Source organism: Oryctolagus cuniculus, chromosome 5 (assembly GCF_051225735.1).
Source record: "Oryctolagus cuniculus isolate XC-2025 breed Fujian yellow rabbit chromosome 5, ASM5122573v1, whole genome shotgun sequence".
Taxonomy (NCBI): Eukaryota; Metazoa; Chordata; class Mammalia; order Lagomorpha; family Leporidae; genus Oryctolagus; species Oryctolagus cuniculus.
The window spans coordinates 38,631,579-38,650,209 of record NC_142871.1 but is presented as its reverse complement, the minus strand read 5'-3'; the positions used below and the strand labels follow the sequence as shown (position 1 = coordinate 38,650,209).

Below are 18,631 nucleotides of genomic sequence, written 5' to 3'. Positions count from 1 at the left end.
TATAGTGCTTGGCCTGCCTGCTATATGATAGAGGCTGTTATTATCATGCTTTGAACAGATGCCCGAAGGTCTTTCACTTCTGCTCTCACCATTTGCCTATTCCCACCCAAGTCTACATTTCCTTAACCCTGTTTTTTCCATTTCAATGCCATGTGGCCCATTCTTGTTTATTTTAAGAAGGATGCTTAGATGGCTTCAGTGCAGGCCTTGGTATTTTCCTGTCCAGATCATTACAGTAGCTTTTACAGGGTTTTTCCACACCCAGTGTTGCCGTCAGCTAGCTGTTCATTGGTTTGCTGCCTGGACAGGGATACACCATAGTGTCTCCCATTGCCTGTTAATGAAGGTCAGCTTCTCAAACCTGACGTATCTAACCATTTGTGACCTGAGTCCTGCTTATTTTCAGTCTTGCCATCCATAATATTCCAACATGGTTTAGCAGTTCAGTCCCAACCTGCCAGGCCCACTCATGACTTTGCACCTGTCACTCCCTCTTTGTTTTTCTTATATTTTACTTGTTCTAGGCTAATGTATACTCATCTTTATTTTTTTTTATTTTATTTTTTTTTTATTTTTTATTTTTGACAGGCAGAGTGGACAGTGAGAGAGAGAGACAGAGAGAGAAAGGTCTTCCTTTGCCGTTGGTTCACCCTCCAATGGCCGCCGCTGCAGCCGGCGCACCGCGCTGATCCGATGGCAGGAGCCAGGATCCAGGTGCTTTTCCTGGTCTCCCATGGGGTGCAGGGCCCAAGCACTTGGGCCATCCTCCACTGCACTCCCTGGCCATAGCAGAGAGCTGGCCTGGAAGAGGGGCAACCGGGACAGAATCCGGCGCCCCAACCGGGACTAGAACCCGGTGTGCCGGCGCCGCAAGGTGGAGGATTAGCCTATTGAGCCACGGCGCCGGCTTATACTCATCTTTAAGACAAAGCTCATCATCATCATCTCTTAATCTTTGAAGCAATATCTAACCCCTTTCCCCAAGATCATTGTTCCACTTTGTACTTGTCCTCTTACCATGATAACACGTTACACATATGTATTTCCTAACCCTACTGTGTATAATTTATGTTTCTTGATCGTATTTCTCAAACATTGTGAGCTTTTGACAGTCTCTTTCATCTTGGCTTCCCATTCAGTTTCTGTTTCTATAGTGAGTAGTGCATTTATTGACACATAGTAGGTACCTGATAGCTATTCATGGTTGAGTGAATTTAGGGTTCTGGAAGACTGAGTCAGGTATTGTAGACTCAAAGTTGTGGGAACAAAATTGAATCAGGAAAAAATGGACAGAATTAACCAGAAAAATTCAAAATGAGGAGACCATGCAGGCCTCTCTGTTGCATAAAACCAGGAAATCAGTGGATCCACAAATAGAAGTGAAAAGCTGAGATCCAGTTAGAGTTCCTACCTGATAGTCTGTAATAGTTAGTATAGAGAAGAAGGTCAATTGGTCTTTGTATTTTAAAAAAGTATTTGTTTATTTTATGTGAGGGGCAGGGAGAGAGGAAGATAGAGGGAAAGAGAGAAACTCAGAGCTCCCATCTGCTGGTTTATTCCCCAGATACCCACAAAAGCTGGAGTTGGACCATAATGAAGCCAGGAATCAAAAACTCAATCCAGGTCTCTCATGTGGGTGATGAAGACCTGCCCATGTGAGCCAACATCTGCTACTACCCAGTGTGCACATTTATAGGAAGCTGGAGTTGGGTCAGACCCAAACACAGGCCCTCCAATTTGGGACACAGACATCCCAAGTAGTATTTTAACCACTGTGCCAAATATCCACCCCAGGGTCTGGATGTTAAGCCACACTGTCCCCTTGTACTTCCTTTGATTTTATAGGTATTGGTCTTATAATGGAGAAACACCAGATTTGAAAAAAACAAAACACCAATTCTAACAATAGAATGCTATTAAAAGGTATGTACCTCAATAGAGACGAAACAGTACTTCAACAAATGAAATCATATCACTGCCTGTGGCCAGATAGGACCAGCTCAAAATATCAGGGCTGGAGGTGCAGTGGACAGATGTTTTGCATCATCAGTCTCAAGGCCTCCAAGGTCAGTATAGCCTCACTGAAGGACATAGACCCAGAATCACATTCAGGAGGTTGGAGTGCTTTGGGATCACGTTGCTTCGGCTGCACAAGGAGCCTGTGTTTTGTCATTTTCTATGTAAACAAAATGTTTAGACTGGTTTGCTGATAAAAACAAGTCTCCAGAGTTCTTTTTTTTTTTTTTCAGGAAGATAATTTTTCAGGCTTGTCATGTAAAAGCGGCACAGTATGCAGTTTTCTCAGCACTAAGGAGATAACCAGAACATCATGTAGTCACATCAGTAGCCATTTTTAACCAGGACTTCTTCAAGAAAGCAGGTTGACCTTTTCAGTCCAGGGAACGTGTTCTCATTGCCTAGATATGTGCTTTTTAAAATTACATTGGAAACATCTGTGACCATGATGCATCTGCTGGAATCTCATCCCACCTTCTGAGTAAGGACTTTCCTCCTGTCTTGACCTTACAGATTGTGTGTCACACATGGCCTCTTGCTTAGGATAATGGATGAGTTTCCATTCCTAACTCTTTGTACACTGCTTTGCTGGTGAGGGGGAAATAGCAGTGAGTCACATCCCTAGTAGTCCTTAATGATGCAGTAAATTGCATTTTTGATTTTGTTGTTAGGGTTTGAAGTCGCTATTTGTCCGTTTCTCAAAAACCTTATACTAATCCCCTAGAGACTTGCATCTGGACTGTTCTGTATCGAAGAAGCTGACATCCTTATCCTGAACCCAGCCTGGAGTTGGCAAGCCTGAGACTGTTTCAAAGGAATTGCTGAACCTATATGCCGGAAAGAACCTTGATCAAGGCTCCATAGGGGTTCGCTGTTTCACAACTCTCACATTGAAATTCCTTTCCACTCCCACGGAAGAGAATACTTACTTCTGCCAGCAGGCTCCTTCCAGGGGAACTGGAATTCTGCCCTGTAAATACCCTGAGTAGCAGGGGTGGAAGAGCTTTCTTCTTTCCCCATGCTGCTTGCTCTGGCAGAGGCTTCCGTGTTGGCAGGGGCACCCGCCTCTGCACAGTCTGCTCCGGGACGTGGGGGATTCCTCTTACTTCCAATTACCAGTTTCTTTATATGTGGGAGGACATTTTTTGGCAAGGATTATCCTCTTTTCTTCATGCCTGACTGACAGCACCCTTACTAATTTATTTCTTGGCATTTCTTCTGCATTTGTGAAGATGTCAAAAGGTGCATACGAAGCATTGAGGGGAAGGCAGAATTCACACTCTGGAGCTTCCAATAGGTGTGAGGTTTTGAAAGCTCTCCATGGAATAGTGGGTACAGTGTGGGGTAAGTAAAGGATAGTGGACTGGCTGCTCTGAAAAGCCATCTTTGCATTGTTCCCGGGCCCGGCTCCCCGCTCGCCGCAGCCGCCTCCGCCGCCGCCGCCGCGGACTCCGGCAGCTTTGTCGCCAGAGCCCCCGAACGCCCGCTTTCTCTCGAGTCCGCTGCCTCGGATCCCCGGCGTGCCCCACCATGTCCGACGCGGCCCTGGACACCAGCTCCGAGATCACCACCAAGGACTTGAAGGAGAAGAAGGAAGTGGTGGAGGAGGCGGAGAATGGGAGAGACGCCCCCGCCAACGGCAACGCCAATGAGGAGAACGGGGAGCAGGAGGCGGACAACGAGGTAGACGAGGAAGAGGAGGAAGGTGGCGAGGAGGAAGAGGAAGAGGGCGATGGTGAGGAAGAGGACGGAGACGAAGACGAGGAGGCCGAGGCGGTTACAGGCAAGCGGGCAGCTGAGGATGACGAGGAGGACGACGTGGACACCAAGAAGCAGAAGACCGACGAAGATGACTAGACCGCAAGGCAGAAGGCACCCGTGAACCCGAGGCCGCCGTGACCTTCCACCCTCACTCCCGTCTCCCCCAACGTGGTCACCTCCAAGTAGAGGCCGCCCGCGCCCCTGCGGACGCAGCGCTCACGCCCACAAACCCAGTGAATTCGCAACAGGGGAGGGACAGCACCAAACTCCAGGCCCTGCTTTCTTTCTTAAAAGTACTTTAAAAAGGAAAATTTGTTTGTATTTTTTATTTACATTTTATATTTTTGTACATATTGTTAGGGGTCAGCCATTTTTAATGATCTCGGATGACCAGACCAGCCTTCGAGCGTCCTCTGTCCTACTTCTGACTTTACTTGTGGTGTGACCATGTTCATTCTAATCTCAAAGGAGAAAAAAAACCTTGTAAAAAAAAGCAAAAACGACAACAAAAAAACAATCTTATTCCGAGCATTCCAGTAACTTTTTTTGTGTATGTACTTAGCTGTACTATAAGTAGTTGGTTTGTATGAGATGGTTAAAAAGGCCAAAGATAAAAGGTTTCTTTTTTTCCTTTTTTTGTCTATGAAGTTGCTGTTTATTTTTTTTGGCCTGTTTGATGTATGTGTGAAACAATGTTGTCCAACAATAAACCGGAATTTTATTTTGCTGAGTTGTTCTAACAAAAAAAACAAACAAACAAACAAACAAACAAAAAAAGGATAGTGGACCCGATTTGCCTGCCTTCCTGTAAAATTTCCAAAGCCCTTTAGTGGACATTGAATCACAGCATCCTAAACTTGTATGAGGGTAAGATTTGGAAAGTTTGTGTGATCTATTGCCTTCATTTTCCACGTGTGGAAATTGAAGACAAAGATAGTTAAATGACTTGCCCAAAGCCACCTAGCTGGCCATGCTGGAGCACAAGCTAAGATTTTAGTCTTCTCTTGGTCCTGTGTTATTTTCACTATATTGCCATGTTTTCAAATTATCAGGCATTCAAGAAGTATGAGTCGGGTTCTTTCAACATTTCTCTTCTTAGTTTCTTTCTGCATATGATAGAAGAAAACACCTCTGCCCCTACTCCCCCCCCCCCCCAAAATTCTGACAAGCTGTGTAATCATACTGGTTGGTTTGGTTATCATTTTTGCAGCTATATTGAGCTGCTAGGAAAAGGGGTCACTTCAGTAGTCTTCCCCTTTCCCAAGTGGATGGAACCCTTAGCTGAAATGTCAGCCAGCTAAAATGTGTCAAAATCAATCTGTAATTTCAGGCACTGTGCAAAAGTGGTTCCAATTGCCCGCCCTGGACAGTCTGTTCTATTACACTCTCTGAAACATTAATCACAGATTTGTGAAGGCATGCTCAAGAGGAACAGATCTCACAAATTGTTTCTTCAGTGGGAATGAAGATATACACAACTATTGTGAATGAAAGTAGTCCCCCAGATATTTCAGTCTTTCAGGCTCTTATTAAGAGCCTTAAGTGTTCAATTAAGTCATTTAAAAACAAAGTTATCAGTAAGCCTGATATTAGGAAGTAATTTTTAAAATAAAATACGAGGGCTGGTTCCGTGGCTCACTTGGTTAATCCTCCACCTGTGGCGCCGGCATCCCATATAGGCACCAGGTTCTAGTCCAGGTTGCTCCTCTTCTAGTCCAGCTCTCTGCTGTGGCCCAGGAGGGCAGTGGAAGATGGCCCAAGTGCTTGGGTGCCTGCACCCGTGTCGGAGACCAGGAAGAAGCACCTGGCTCCTGGCTTTGGACCAGTGTAGCTCCGGCCATGACGGCCATTTGGGGAGTGAACCAATGGAAGGAAGATCTTTCTCTCTGTCTCTCTCTCTCACTAACTCTATCTGTCAAATAAAATAAAATAAAATAAAATAAAATAAAATAAAATAAGAAAGAACTAAGTTTCTGTCCCTAACAATTACTTCCAGATTCATTGGTCAAATGGAGAAGGTTTTCTGGTAATAATGATAGAACAGGTTGATTACACACTTGCTTGCCTGTGTTATGTTAGGTGTACACAAAGATAACCCAAGCTGGTTCAAAGTCCATTTGAATTTAAAGCAAGTTCTGTGTGACAGATTAAAACACTGAGCCTGTACTGCCATCCTCATTTAAGACCATCACTTTGTGATGGCAGTCTGAAAGAGGGCATGGATCTCCAGCTTGTGTTGCTATTTTAGTGACAAAAACTTCGTACTTTGTTAGCTCTAAGTTTTTCTTTGAAATAAATATGAAAATAGTAAGTCATTGGACATGCTTTACTTAGGAATCGATATGTTTTAATTTTATTCCTCTTAAAGTATCAACTAAACCAACTAAACCTTTAAAACCTTTCATGCTGTTAATGAATAAATTAATGTTACCAGTATTCACTGGACATGGGGCTGGCAGATTCTTAGAAGTAGCAGTGAAACAGGACATAAAATAATTTCAGAAAAACATTTACCGTTGGTTTTCTATTTGCTCAGTTTTGTTTATATTCTCATTGGAGCTTTGATAGATTTCTCAGATTCATCTTGGATTCTGTCCGGCTTTTGTTATTGTTGTTAAACTAAGAGTATTCCAAATTTGTGAGATATTGGTTATAAAGAGTAAACTTTCCCAAGGAGAAAGTTGGGCTTTTTGGTTGTTACTCTTTTGGGTTTTATGAAAATGTTTTCTTCTAAAAACCAAATCAGATAATTTAGAAAAGTATAATGAAAGAGATGAGTCAGCAATAACCTCTCTCTCTCCAGATATATGGATTATCCATATTTTAAGGATAACTTTCCTAGTTTAAACATTTTTAAAAATATAAGAATACACACATTTATGTGCTTAAAATGTTTAACAAAAGTGGAGCTACCGAGTCCTTTTTCAACTGCTACCATTAGATTTAATAGTGAAATACTTCCGTATGTAAAAATATCATGAGAATGGAGGTATCTATGTACCCATCACTCAGACAATGTAACATTTAGCTATTTAAAAAAATATTTGGAAACCAAATGAAGATCGTGCAGGCACTGTTGAAGGCTCCTCACCCACAGCTCTACCTCTGTCCTCAGAGTAAGTAGGACCATTACTTTCCTGTGCTTGCATCTGCGGTTATTTGCAGCACGGCCTCATGTATTTAAAAATTTACATGTTTTCCTATTCTATATGTTCTTCACACATTTTGTCATCAGATACTACGTTTGTGAATTTAGCCAGCTTGATCTCTGTAGCTCTAGTTGATTATTTGAACTGCTGTGTAGTGTTAGATCACAGAATTACATCATCCACTCCCTGGTGGACAGCTGCTTCATTTCCAGTTTCCCACATTATAAACAATGCTGCAGTGAGCAACTTGTCTCTTTTCATACACATAGATTTCTACATGATTGATATCTGCAAGCAGAATCATAAGTTAAAGGCAACTTCAAGTTTACTAATAATTGCAAGTATGAAGTCTAAAATGCACAGTCTATACCCTGTTAATAGGGATAATTTTTAGTCCATTTTTGCTTTCTGTATTTTGAATTCATGTTGTTGAATAATTACAGGTTTGGTATTAGTCCACTGATTAATTATTCCTTTTGTCAATACATAGCAATCCTTTTCATCCTTACTAATAAATTTTTCCCTTGGGGTCTATCTTGTATGATATTATCATGCAATACTAGCATCCTTTTATTTAATGTTTCTTCTGTTCCATCTTTTTACTTTGTGTCATTTGTGTTTTCACTTTGCATTTCTTTTCTTTAGTGCAATCTGAAAATATTTGGCTTTTAACTATTAAATTTCGGGTTTGGTTTATTATGTTTCTGGCATATTTGGATTCATTCACACCTCTCCATATTGTGTTCTCTTTTCACCAGGCTTTTTTATTCACTTATGTATTGATTGCTTTTTCATAGGGACTCATCTTTTCCTTTTGCTGTTTAGGAAGATACACATTTTTATTATTATAAAGCATAAAAATACTCTTATAGTGAGTATCTCAATGTTTTGAACATTCATTATTAACTAAACCATCTAATGTTAAAGTTACCTGGTAGTGTTACCTCCCTCCTAAATAATAGGACTTCACAATGATGAAATGCTTATCATCCCCTCTCATCTTTCCTATTATTATTATCTGGCATTTTTTTGCTTCCTCTTGTTTTAAATTTTCTTAAAATCATCTCATTATAATTATTATTTATACTCAATTTTTAATGCTATTTAGTCATTTGTTTTCCATTTTCTTAGTTTTCTATTGCTCTTGTGTTTCCTTTTATTTCATGGTTCAGTTTCCTTCCAACTGAAGTATACCCTTTAGTAGTTGTTTCATTGAAGATCTTTGAGTGTAAACTTGATCTTAGTTTGTTTAAAAATAACTTTATTATGCCCACTATCTTGAACAGTAACTCCTCTGGCCAAGTAATTATAAATGGTTATTTGTCTTCAATATATTGAAGATCCCGCACCCTTTAACTTCTGATTCTGTAATTTTTTTTCAGAAAATATTATTTTACTTATTTGAGAGGTAGAGTTGCAGACAGAGAGAGGCAGAGACAGACAGGTCTTCCATCACTGGTTCACTCTCCAGTGGCTGCAATGGCTGGAGCTGATCCAAAGCCAGGAGCTGTGTGCTTCCTCAGGGTCTCCCACGTGGGTGCAGGTGCCCAAGTACTTAGGTCATCTTCCACTGTTTTCCCAGGCCATTAGCAGAGAGCAGGATCAGAAGAGGAGCAGCTGAAACACAAACTGGTGCCCAAATGGGATGCCGGCGCCGCAGGTGGAGGCTTAGCCTACTACGCCACAGTGCTGACCCCAATTCTGTCATTTCTCATAGGAAGTTTGTTCTCAGTCTCATTGTATTTAATCTTTTTGCTATTTTTGAGGTTTTCTCTTTTTTATGTGTTCTCTAATTATATCACATTTTAGATAAGTATATTTAATTTTTTTCACTCAAAACTTCATCATGATAACTCATGATTTTCATTTTCCTTTTGGATTGCCTCTCTTCCTTTCTGTTGTTTGCTTCAGGAATTTTTTTTTTTTTTTTTTTTTTTTTTTTTTTTTTTTTTTTTTTGACAGGCAGATTTAGACTGTGAGAGAGAGAGAGAGAGACAGAGAGAAAGGTCTTCCTTCCATTGGTTGTTGGTTCACTCCCCAAATGGCCGCTAGGGCTGGTGTGCTGCACTGATCCGAAGCCAGGAACCAGGTGCTTTCTCCTGGTCTCCCATGCGGGTGCAGGGCCCAAGCACTTGGGCCATCCTCCACTGCACTCCCAGGCCACAGCAGAGAGCTGGACTGGAAGAGGAGCAACTGGGACAGAATCTGGCGCCCCAACCGAGACTAGAACCTGGGGTGCCAGTGCCGCAGGTGGAGGACTAGTCAAGTGAGCCACGGCACCAGCCGTGCTTCAGGAACTTTTAATTGGCGAATTTGGACCCTTGGTGCAAACCACTGTGTCTCTTTCCTACCTTCCAGTTCTTTATTCCTGGTGTTTTCCTAAAAGGCATCCTCAATGCACCACAACCATCCCTGGCAATGACTAATCTGCAGCACACGCTACCCTCTGAGCTTTGATTTAGTGGTATCTTTATTCATTCTACAAATTCCTTTTCAATACATCAGTTCTTCTTCCTTAGTGTTATGTTCTTGTCCTTTCTAGTTCTTCCTTTATTAATGTACCAGTTTTAAACTCTCAGTCACCTCCTGTTGTCGCTTCTTCTTGGGATTGTGAATCCTGCTGTTTGGGGAATCTTCTGACTCTTTTTCCTGGTGACAGTTTATCTCTTCTACTTTTTTTAAAAAATTGTATTTATTTATTTTTAAATTCTCTGTTCACCCTTAAACCGAGACCATTTTCTTTTGTGAGCCCATCTTTATCTGGGACTAAGTTATGACTATTTCAGCAGAGCTACTTCATGTTTACTTCTGCTGGATTTTTATTTTTTCATCAGTCCAGAATCAAATTTTTTTATTGTGATTTTGTGTCTGAAGAAGATTTTTATACCTCATGAAGAGTCAATTTGGATTCTGTCTCACCGCAGTCTTAGAGCCACAGGCAAAGAAAAGCTGCCTTATCATTTCACTGTGCGAGGGATTAAAGTTTCCTTGTCGCCTTTCTGCACGCTTGACATTCTAGGGCCTAGGATCTGTGCAAAGCTTCCAAGTACAGCCCCTGCCTTGTGTGGCCTATGTGTCATACCAGCTGATGCCACACAGATATGACAGAAGCAAAATAAACAAAACCTAGCCGTTGGATGGTGGGACCTAATTCCAGTGCTGGCCTTCCCCTGGAATGTCTTGCCACTATGTAAAATTACTCTTTTTGGCTTTGAGTGGCTCTTCATAAGTAGGGATTGGGGAACATTTCCTTTAATCAGAACTCAGCTATGCGTACGGCATGTTTGCTGTTATAGTCATTCCTCATTTCTATGCATTTCTAGCAATGAGGTCCATCTTAACTCAGTGCCCCTCACTGTGTCCAGGTGTCATGGTTTTTTAGTATCTCTTTTTTTACCTTACCTATATGGTGGGCATGTTGTTGACGATAAGTTTATTTTTTGTCTTCATAGTATTTCTTTGTTCAGTTGAACCATTGATTAATTACTCATTCCTATTGAAGATTATTTTGGTCATTTCTGTTTTTTCCAGTATATTAAGCAATTCTGCAATCAGGAAACTTGTACATGTATTTTTATTAGCTGTTGGATAATTTTTCATACTAAATCTTTGGAAAGGGAATCCTTGGATCTAAGGTTGTCCACATTTTAAAGGATTAGATTGGTATTACAAGAATGTTCTGAAAGCTGGTTCCTGTTATACCTCCAGCACCACATTTGTTCCAATAAAAAAATTATCTCACTCCTTCAATTAGCATTTTCTTATTACTAAAATTGTGTATTTGTGAGCTTTTTCAAAAATTTTTTTCTTCTGTAAATGCCTGTTTATGTCCTGTTGTTTCATTGTAGTTTTTTTAACCATTGATTTCTAAGAATTCTTTAAGTAGTACAGATAATATATTTTGCCTGTCATATAAATTTTGATTTTTTTCACTGTTTATTCTTTGTGTTCTAGATTTGAGTAGATTGTCTTTATCTTTTAGGAGTTTAATTTTTTATATTCATAGTAAAAAAAACCTTAATGCAATTAAATAGTTATATTGATATGAATATAAAGCTCTATAAAGAAGAAATTTATAAAATACTTTTATGAGAAACATTCTAACTTACCATCAAGGTAATTCATATAATAAGCAAATGCATTATGCAAAAATAGCATTTCCAAAATACAAGGAAAAATTTTATACATTTAAAATAATTAAAACTGAAAACTTGAAGGTGAAACAGCAATTTTCAAGAAACAAAAATTGAAACACTATGTATCTGATGGAGAGATGATAACTTTGTGTAAAGAAAATGAGAATTGATTGAGTAAAAATAGGACAACAATTGAGACTCAGTAACTCTAAATGAAAAAAGTTTAGGAACCACGATTTATTGAGTAGAAATTACGAGGGAGTTATTATTAACAGATAAGATCTACAAAACTTTATTGTACATATGAGAATTACTTGGGATTCCAATTTTAACTAAGCTATTTTTTTATTTCATCATTCAGTAAACATATGAGTTACCTGCTGTGTTCCAAAAAGTTTGTAATAACTTTGGCTTATTAGATCGATTCTTATGAAATTACTGCTATTTAGTCACATTTGACCTGCAGCAATTTCATTTGGTTCAACTTCATGCCAACTTAGTCTGATTCTTTTCTCCCTACTTCCTGTTTACTCTACCCCAGCTACTAGGAAGGATCCAGACTGTTTCCCACCTCAAGATTTTCCCAAGTCTTTTCTTTTCCAGAACCTGACTCTATCAGTTATCTGTGTCTTTCTATACCTTCAGTATTTTCCTTTCTTTTTGGTTTCCATCTTTCAGTATATAACATAGCGTACATTTTCTACCCTCCCCTCCTTCCTCTCTTCCTCCCTTCCTTCCTTCTCCCAGTCTCAATTTGTTTTTCTTACTGTAAGTCTATCCAGTTATCTTCCTGTGGGAAAATATTGCTGAAACAAAAGAGAAATATAATGTGCATACATTTTAAACAATCTATGACAGTCTGAAAGAATTTCTATCCTAGGTTTTCAGTTTATCTAATTTTTGCAGAAAGTTGATATACAAAGTTTATTAGAAGTACATGTTAGATGATGTGAACTATTCCTATGTTTATTAGAAATTTTATTATCTAGTTTCTTCTTAAGTCATTGTAAATATAACCTATTTAACGTCTCTGTATGTACACAAAAGCCTCTCTTCATCTTTTTCTCCACTCCCTCTTTTACTGTAGTTTACTGTCTCTTTTACTGTATTTAAAGATCACCTTCCATCTTCTACGTTTGTAGAAGCTTAATTTGATATTATTTTTTATCACTGTCAGTCCTGCTTCTGACTTTTTATCTGGAAGTACAGCAGCACCAGTAGAAATCACTTGGGAAAAACATGGATAGATGCTAGCATCCTCCTCCATGGTGAGAAATGCCTCACATGGAACTGCATTAGTGTTCACCAATTACTAAATTGAACTTAGTTGATAAGTTTAATAAGATACTCATGTAACTAATTTTGAAGACAGTAGATCACAAGTTTTTTTTTTTTCTTCCAGTTGTTCAGATGGAATGTATAAGCAGAGAGGATAGCACCAAGTAAATTCTAGATACTGTAATGATGACTTCATTATTATTATTTTGATAAATGGTATTCAGAAGTAGTTTTTTTTTAAACTGTGAGAGATTTTTTCCCTGATAGTTTACAGTGATGATCATTTGTATAATCAGAATGTTTTTGGAAGAAGCAAATTATTATATGCTTAAAATTACAGAATTTTGATTGAAAAATATAATCATAGGTAGCAAGTATTTATATATTTTTACTGTGGGAAAATATGGATCATTCTAAGGCCTTTGAGTAAACCCTCTTCCTTTCAGAAACTTAAGAATTGCTCTTAGCACTTTATTTTGACTACTGTGGCAGTTTTGATCTCTCTCTCTCTTTCTCTCTCTTAAGATTTGTTTTTTTGAAAGTGTTACAGAGAGAAAGAGAGAAGGAGATCTTAGATCTACTGGTTCTCTCTCCAGATTGCTAAAGCCAGTGAGTCAGCAGTTTCATCCAGATCACTCATACGGGGGGCAGGGGCCCAAACACTGGGGCCATCTTCTGCTGCTTTTCCCAGGCCATTAGCAGGGAGCTGGATCAGAAGTGGAGCAGCAAGGATGCTAACTGGTGCCCATATGGGATGCTGCCATCACAGGCAGCGGCTTTACACAGTAACGCCAGCCCTGATTTGATATCTTCTTACAGTTCATTTTCCATGAGTTGATTTTATGTCATGGTGGGAGAGTCATTGTAACTGAGCATGAGAAAAATGTGCATTCATATCTGGGTGAACACTTAAATCCCTTTCCTCAAGCAACTGGATTCCTCAGAGCTGCTGGGAAAATGGTACAACTTTATGGATTGGTGCCATTGTGTGATCCTAGTTTCAATCCTGAGTATGCTTCCACTGCTGCTCAGCCCACACCCTCTTCCCTGCTGGCTTTCCCCCTGGTCCCTCTGGTTGTCTAATCCTCTCCACGCTCATGGTAATGTGCAGCCTCTAATCCAGGTGAGAGATACTGCACACAGTGAACTCCTCACTCAGTTGCTTCTCTATGTGTTGAATGAGCTCACATGAAATGGCCAATGTTTTATTGCTTTTAGACTAGAAAAATCAGCACTACCATCTACCTGAAGCAAATTCAAACTGATTTCCATCCTCTGTTATTCCTGACATCTGGGAATAGATGACCTTCTTCTGCAATGTTAGTACTATCTCCACAGGAACCCAAAAATTGCTTCCCACCCAGAATCTGTCTCCCTCAGAATCTTGTCTTTTCGCATCTTCAATATCTAACTTTTCTCCTTGGCTGCTTTCCATTACCATATAATATAGCCAAGTCTTTTTCTGTCTTGTTTATGTATGACTTTTAAAAATGTATAAAATGTACCACATGTATGAGGAGAAATATAAAATGTGTATGAAGTTTAAAGAAGAATAATAGTTTGACAAACATTACCCAGCTTAAAACCAGACCATTTCTAAAGGCTTTACGTGCCCTGATTCCTTCTTCCTCCCTCCCCCAAACAGTGTCTAGAATTTTCTATGTACTTCCTCATGCTTTTCTTTATAGTTTAATCCATGTATGCATCCCTTCCAAATATTTTGTTCAGTCTCATATGTTTTCCATGTAAGTGGAATCTCTATTCAAGACTATGCATTTTGTCTGTGAGAGTAGCTTCTTGGGTCCCCCAGTGTGTATGAGATTAATCTTTGAGCACATGTGTGGTGGTCGTTTTCTCTCATCCAGTTCCTGTTCTCCAGACACACTGTCATAAACTCTATACCTGATGCACAATGCCCTGAATTCCAAGCAAGGTAACTTCACTTCTCAGTTTTTACTCGGTGGAAATAGTTTATTTACTTTCCGTTTGTCAGCCTTATTGCCAGAAACTAAATTCTTTCATCTTAAATAGAAAAACCAATCTTCTCTCCTTAATCATTTTTATCCCTCTCTAATGATCTGTCATTCTCGTTTCCTTCAAGATTAAAATCTTAGAGCAATTCCTACTGACTGTATCTGTCTTAGCTTACCACACAGGCCTTATTTGATCTAAGATTAAGATTAAGCAGGAGAGGGAGAAAGAGATCTTCCAGCTTCTAGTTTATCTCAGAAAGCCCATAACAGCCAGGGCTAGGCCAGGCTGAAGCCAGGGATCAAGAACTCCACACTCCTCTCTCTGTGGGTGGCAAGAACCCAAGTACTTGGTTCCTCATCTGCTGCTTTCTGGGCATATCAGCATGAAACTTGTTTGGGAGCACAGAGCAGCCAGGACTCTAACCAGGTACCTCATGATATCCCAAGTGATAGCTTAACCCACTGTGACTCAATACCCAACCCCCCCATTTGAACTTTTTATGGTTGACTGCTCTATGTTTTAAATTTTCTCTTTGCTAAATGTGAAACGCAAGCCTTAACGAGAAGTTAGTCTAGTTTTCTTGGTTTTGAGCACATTGTGCCTGATTTTAATGTGGACTTCTTTTATTTTCATTTGGATAAAGCAAAGGCTCCACTACATAATTTAAATGGCTCCTATAATTATAAATGGGCTCTGGAAGTCTGCTGGTGCTGTAATAGCCTATGTGGATGAGCAGGTGGGAGAAGATAGATAATCTTGACCTTGATTCTGAAAATGCTTAAATATATTTTAAGTACCTTCTGAAAGATAGTGAGAAGAGAATAAAAAATTGGAAGAAATGTAGCCTAATGTTTTCATTGTTATTCAGAGACTCATTGGAATATAGTTCAGAATTAGGATTGTGGAATAACACATTTTTGGCAATAGGATTAGTAGCTTCTCATTCAGACAAGAATCTTGCTATAGTAGGATTTTAATAGTCAGAAGGTAAATTTTGTCTGCATTTACAAAGTTCAGCAGAGAGGGTTAAAACAGTAAACTAGGTTTTCAAAACCCAAACACTTGTTTTCTCAATTGTCTCTCTCCAGGATAATTATGTGAATAATTTAATATCATTGATCCTTGTTCTTTTGTACCCAGTCCATGAAGGTACATGATTTGGTTGATACCATAAGTGTCTACTATATGTGAAGCACTGATTGGTGCAATAAATTCATAGATAGATAGTAAGAGAGAGTGTTTAAATTGCCCCCAACCTACATGAAAAAGAAGATCATAATTAGACAAGTAATTTTTGTGGAGAATCAGATTACAGGTGAAATTTAAGAAATAGGAAAAGCATACAAGGATATTTCACGAAGTTCATGGGAAACAGAATTAAAATGTAAATGTATCTCAGTGCAAAAAATTGAAATTCATGCCTATTAAGAGCCTTCAAAAAGTTTGTGGAAGATGCATGTTATGAAAAAATTATGCATGGATTTCAAAATGTTTTTGCACCAAAATAAGCTTATCTTTTAATTCCATTTTCCCACAAAATTTTTGAAGTAAACTTGTAATAAAGGATCATATGAAGGGAACTTAACACTCCCAGCTTTGAAATTTATTTGCAGTTCAAGTGGGTTAAGAGATTGCATCTCAAACTTGACCTCTGCATGTTCTGTCCTCTCTCTTTCTTATTATTATATGCGTGATGTATCATTTACATGTCTTCTATATCCTAACATTTGTGATAAATGCAGTTCCCTTATGAAACCTGTTTTAAGTACTTATTATGCTCCAACCACAAAGTGTGGGACATACCAAGATTGACGAGACTTGGTGTAACATTTCAGAATCGTCAGGTGTGGAAATGTTCACGGTACTCCTGGAGTAGTACTAAAAGTGCCCCATAGTACATGATATTATTGGGGCCCAAACACAGGAGTTATGAACCTTGACTGGTCAAGCAGAGCAGCCTAGGACGATAGCATTCTTAGTTTTCTGCCCAGGTGGACATTTTTCCTGGTATTTTTTCTCCAACCATACCCAGGGAGGGAGAAAGTCTATGATCAGTTTCCACCTACATCTGTGAGTATTTCAGTCATTACTCCTGCCTACCCTATATTCAATCCTGGCCTACTCCTTCCTACTTTCTTTGATCTCTGTAGTCTCAAGATGGCCCCAAGGGGCAGAATAGGCTTGGCACATGTTGTAGCCCAGACAGGATGTGAGGATCAGAAAGCAAAGATAGTAGCATGTGAAAAGTCAGGGAAACTAAAGACACATGAGACATGTAGAAAGCATTAAGAAATATACAAGAATTGAGCATAGATAGTGCATATGGAGAAAAGGTAGGCAGTGGAGTTGGCAAGAAAAGCACGGTCCACATTATGAAGGACTGTGCTCCTATGTGCTTTACTAACAGATTTAGAGGTTAATATGTAGACTTTCAAGTAGTGGAGTGACAGGAAGACTTGTATAGTGTATGCATACTACTTCACTAATTTGATGGGCTCTCAATGGAAGTCACTGATTGGGACAGTGCCCAGACCTCCTTTCAGGAGAAAATCTGCTACAGGAGTTAGCTGACCCACAGGTACAGGTGACAGCATCTGATCACCATAGCATTTCCTCTGGGCCACATTCTCCTGGGCAGCTCCCAGCCAGTGACAAAGCAAGATGGCATGGTTGGGTTGGGCCAGTGATGCCCCACATGGGGTGGGCACTGTTTGCTTCGCTGTCTCAGAGCCACATGCCACTAAGGCTCCTCCCACTCAGTAGTTCTTTCTTTTTACTTTTTCTGGGTGGTCTGATGCTTTCCTTTTCTTTTCCTGTGTCGTCTTGTCTTCTCTTTGTCTTTCAGAGGCATGTCTCCTAATAATCTGCTTCTAATTCTGTCTTGACAGCTGTTTCCCAGATGACATGAACTGACACGTGATTCCTCAAAGCCTATTTTTAGATTTTAGTATTTATCATTAAGTGGTTATTTAGGTTTTACCATTTAAACAAGCTAATGCCAAGTTTTTCACCCAAGCTTTCTGGGTCTCACAGCCTCCTAGGGGACAGTGTGGAGGCAGCAGCCTTGCTTAGTTCTACTTAGTAATGTATTTCTACAGCCTGTCTGTGGCAGAATTGGCTCAGGTTCAAAGAGCTGATGGACAAGAAGTGGTTCAGACAAAGTTTTTTTGGCTGTCATTCTTATAATATGAAGTATTTTGATATCTCATGACTAGCAGGTGGTTAGATAAAAGGAGAGGATAATTCAGACTCTTAAAAGCTGGTGGCCTAGCATTTGAGAGGCCAGCATTAATTAAAGCCAATCATTGTGTGATTTTTGAGTGGTTTTTCTCTGCAGAATGTTATACTTATCTTTCTCTCTCTTTTTTTTTCAATAATACATTGTTTAGTACAAATAATGAATGGTGTTCTGGATGATGGTTATAATCGTCAAATATTGGAAAAGTGTGGAAGTTAATTTTCAGTTTTTAGTATATCCTGTTTATTGAAGTTTATATAATATGCCTGTAACAGCAAAAGGGCATGCTACATTGAATGCTAGATGGCATAGCATGTATTTTGAAATAAAATAAAACACTAGGTTGCCTATCATGCATTTTGAAATGAAAAAAAGTATATTTGGGTTAAGTTGTAGAATCGAGCTTTATTTTATCTCCTGGATCTTGGGTGTTCCTGCGATCAAAGTGCCTTTGTGAGTGCTCTGAGCGGGAATTCCCTGGGTGGTCCAGATGATTTAGGGTGGAGCAGAAGGCTAAGCTCATGATTTTGGCTCTGCTGCTTTGCTCTCATCTTACACATGAGAGACTCTTCAGTAAGAGACAACTAAAAGGCCAAAAAAATTCAAATGGATTCAAAACCTGTGGCGTTATGTAAGAGTCTTTAACTTTTGCACTACAAAAGTACCTTTTAAGTTCAGATGATCTCACTGCAATTGTGGGCACTTTCTAGAAAGTTCACATTTAGAGGAGTTAGTTAAATGTGAAATGAACCACGTAAAGAAAAATCCTGTGTCTCTGTGATATTGTCTGGTATTCATACTGCTGTGAGTCTGTTTGGTGAAAGTATCTCACATAATATCATACTTTTGTAGTATTTGGAACCCAGGTGCAAGGGAGGCATTTCTCTTGCTGAGTGTGGTAGATCCCTCGTTTAAACCAAGCCAAGTGATAAACAAGGCAAGAAAGATTTCTTCAGAAGCCAAGTGAAATGTTAATGAACTTATGTCTTAAATCTGATAAGATTGAATTTGGGGGATATGACCTTCTAATTTAATTAAGAATAACTTATTATCATTATCCTAGTTCTGAAGAAACCACT

At 39.4% G+C, this 18,631-nt stretch overlaps 1 protein-coding gene and 1 pseudogene across 4 annotated transcripts in view; both read left to right on the top strand.

Annotated features, from left to right (window-relative positions):
- Window positions 1-18,631, top strand: part of TMEM200A (transmembrane protein 200A) — an 89,456-nt gene that overhangs the window by 30,144 nt on the left and 40,681 nt on the right. The gene's annotated exons all lie outside the window — the stretch shown is intronic.
- On the top strand, window positions 3,287-4,507 carry LOC100341875 (prothymosin alpha pseudogene; annotated as a pseudogene). The gene has a single exon (XR_016233757.1). The product of XR_016233757.1 is annotated as a prothymosin alpha pseudogene (transcript).